Genomic DNA, 3,759 nt, shown 5'->3' on the forward strand with positions numbered 1-3,759 from the left:
ATACTGGTAAAAAGAGATGAAAGGTTGAAATGGATCAAGATACAAAATTTTTGTGAGATATATGGATATCTAGATGATTGGATGAAAGCATAGGAATGTATGTTGAAAAGTAAAGTTTAGATAAGATTCATATGTGCAAGAAACTTATGAAATGAACTTGGTTATAAAGATATGATTAAGTACTAATGATGATGGAAAATAATAGAATGTGACTTACTTAATCCTTGTATAGAATATTGGGACTTTCTCTAGACTATGTATTTGATATTGATTAACATCTAGTATAACCTCTGGAATAAAAAAAAATTGTAACTTTGTAATCAAGCTCGATCCTTGGGCACTCTGATGCATGAAGTAAATATCAAGTTGAGATGGTCAATGTGGATGTTGATAGTATGAGAAGGTAACCATGGCGAGGTAATTCTATGGTTTGGTTATCTATCTAACATATGATTTTTGGCTACTGGGAAAAGAATGTTGCATGAATACATGATAGTTGGGGCAATTTCAATTGTATCAAGGAAAATTGTTGTGAATGTTTGGTACCTATAAATTGTAAAGTCAAGATGATTCCATCTTGGGATTGAAAGGATATTTGTACTAGAAGATAACCTGAAGGTCAAGAAAGATCACTTTCATGATCATATTAAATATCGGGAAGGCTTAATGTAATGCCTTCATGATTGAAGAAGAAAGTGATGAGAATATAAGATGACCTGGATCTTGCCACAAGAACAAAAGAGTGGAAATGGCTCCATGATACCTCGAAAGAAAACAAGTGATACAAAATAAATAGGGACCTGTTGACGGGCCAAAAAGTACCGCTAAAGTCTAAGGGCTCTTCCCGATGTAAAGTCCCAATTAGACTTCACACCATTTGGAATAGGAACCCCATTCGGTATGTGGGCCTGGGTGCCACCATGATTGTTTTATGCTCTTCGTTATCAAATGAGAAGGTGCCAGAGTGGGGAGGGAATGAAATGATCTAGTAGCGAAACAAAATTAGACCAATATTGACAAATTGCAGAAAGAGGTTTAAAAAAGTCACAACAACGATAAGAAGAGATAAACGATGAGGGCAATGAGTGAGCTAAAACCCATTCAAACATAATAAATAGGAACATGCTGGAGTTCAATTACGAAGTAGTTCACAATAGGTCACCGACATGGCAAGGAACAAGTAAACACATATTTTAAAGCAAAACATACATGCAACCACTATGTATCAGTACATAACATCTCGTGTATATGAAAGCACTCATACAACTATGGTGAGGTGCCAGACGGCTAATACAACCACCATGAGTAATCATGGGAATCAGTGCAAAAGGAAAAAGAAAACATCTTATTAATATTGTTGCAACTTCAAATACATATCATGCAACTGGTCAATACCCAGTAGTGCATGGACTGTTCATACCATTTCCTGGTTTCAAAACCATAGCCCTACTGCAAACCCACTCTCCTAGCTACCAAGAGTTGAGTGGCCTTAGCTCTCAAGCATCAATCAACTATCTCTATTGGCCTCAACTCAAGTGCTAAAGTCCATTTCAATGAGGCATGAAGGCACATTTATAGAGGTGAGGTGATTGTTCACCTACTATGACCTTTGACCTACCCTCATGACTCTTGAACTTCCTCACTGCTCTCTCATGCCTACTGCCTGGTACATGTTGAATCAACCTCAACATAGTTGTTGGCACCATGATGAGAAAATTTACATATTGATAGAAGAGAAAATGTGAGGAGAATAAAAGAGGGTTGCTAGAAACCCTAATGTTGTTGTGTAGTCAAGATGAGCTACTAAACAGGGTTGTGATGAATTTTTTGTGTTGAATGTTGATTTGCCTACTATTGTTCCTGTCATCATGGTTGACACAATTCTTCAAGAATCTACATGGATCTAGTTAGCTTGTTTGTCGACACCCTACTCGCACAGTTCCTTACAAAACCCCAGCTTTCTCCATGCAAACCTTCCACCTGCAAACAAATGAAATTGTTCATATATACTTTTCAACAAAGAATGATTTAAAGAATAAGTACTTGCTTGAAAGAAAAACACTAATTGGGACCCCTGTATAGTCCCCTTCCATGTAATGGTGTTGTCAAAACAAGTGGCCTTTGCGGGGTTTTTTCTAAGCTTCCTCAATCATGTTATCATCCATAGATCTGTTATTATCCTTAGAACAAGTGTTGAATGCAGCCTCGTTGTCTTGCAATGTCAAAAGGCATAATGCTTTTAAAACTGGATGATGTTTTTCCATGTCTCTAGAAACTACAGTAACAAACTCTTTCACAACATCAACCCTGTAGCACATACAACCATTGATTAATCATCAATATAAGTTTACTTTAATAAAACAAGTAGCAAATATTATAAATAATAATAGGCAAAAATGTATGGCCCTGAGATACTATTATCAAGATGGGTCAGCCTTCCATTGCCCTTTATAATGCCTCTCAGCATTCTTTGTATCACCCCTTTAATATGGTTTTTGGGATGTATCCAACGCATTGTTTGATACTGTATGTTTGTCGATGTATAATCCAGCCCTTTGGATCAATTAATTAGGCATTGAAATTAGTGTGTTCATCCTTCTTTCATTATCTTACATTATGAAGAAAATGTATTTGGTGGGAAAGGAGCTAGATATGTTTTCCTTGGGTCTCACAGTCACCATTTAATGGAGGTCACATTTTCTGGAAGCAATGTTGGAGCCCTTAAATGTGACTTTGCAACCTGCAATGTTTCTCCCGTAGCATTTTGTATAGGCAAGGTAGGTTGCATAGACACAGTGTAGTTCAGGTCGCATTTTCAGGTCATGGTGTTGGGGCCTCTGTTGCAATCTTGCGACCTAAAGGAAGGTCGCATAGTTGCAAAAGAGGGAGGCTCACAGAGATCATGAGATTTTTCAAGTGTGGTTTTGTGACCTTGGAGAGGGGTCGTAGAGTCACAATACATACAGTTCACAAATCCTCACTGCATGAATGAGGTTTATAGCTGCAATTTTGCTACTTGGAGATAGTCTAGTCACATATGTGAAGGGCTAAACTTAACCCATGCACAGACATGGCAATAGACCCATCTCTTTTGATTAATGGAACAAGGATCTGCTTGATGTTTCTAAGTTCAATGTAGCACAAACTACAACGTTCGAGCCTTTTCTCTACTCGAATATCAACTTTAATTGATGGGGATGTTGATATCGTTACCCGGGTAACATCACCAAAAGTCTTCCCTAGCACAAGCATGGTTTCCATAGCAATAGTGAGGTGCCAGTTAATCTCACTTTGAAGTAACCAAGGGAGCAATGGAAGTACGACTATGCAAATATTTTGCGTGAAGATTCCACTTCTTTCAACCAGAATACTAATAATATCAACAAATATAGAATGATCTCCCACCTTTCTCATATCATCAATAGCACTTTTCAAGTCATTCCTTTGCCAAAATCTCCTTATCACCTGCAACTTATTCAAGCAAGCTTTAAGAATGCTTGTAAATGTGTGGTGTCATTGCATGAGCTCTTCTATAACACTACTATGATCACAAACTGTCAAGTCGCTTTCTGAAGTACCATGGCTTCCTTTGTATAGGTCGCATCTATAGAAGAGAGACGTTGATAGAAACTGTGGGAGAGATCACGATTGGATACTGCGACCAGTAAGTAGAATTGTGACCTGTAGATAGGAATGTGACTCATATAGATGGTCAAATAGTCACAATTAGGCTAGGTCACATTTTCGGACTAGATTGTT

The 3,759-nt window shown here is 37.7% G+C and overlaps 1 pseudogene; it reads right to left on the reverse strand.

The window, feature by feature from the left end:
• Nucleotides 1-3,027: 3,027 nt before the first annotated feature.
• On the reverse strand, nt 3,028-3,522 carry LOC149192744 (katanin p80 WD40 repeat-containing subunit B1 homolog KTN80.4 pseudogene; annotated as a pseudogene).
• Nucleotides 3,523-3,759: the final 237 nt, after the last annotated feature.

The sequence above is a fragment of the Pinus tabuliformis genome, chromosome 2_2, assembly GCF_031772625.1.
Source record: "Pinus tabuliformis cultivar Carrire ecotype Pingquan chromosome 2_2, CPIR1, whole genome shotgun sequence".
NCBI lineage: Eukaryota > Viridiplantae > Streptophyta > Pinopsida > Pinales > Pinaceae > Pinus > Pinus tabuliformis.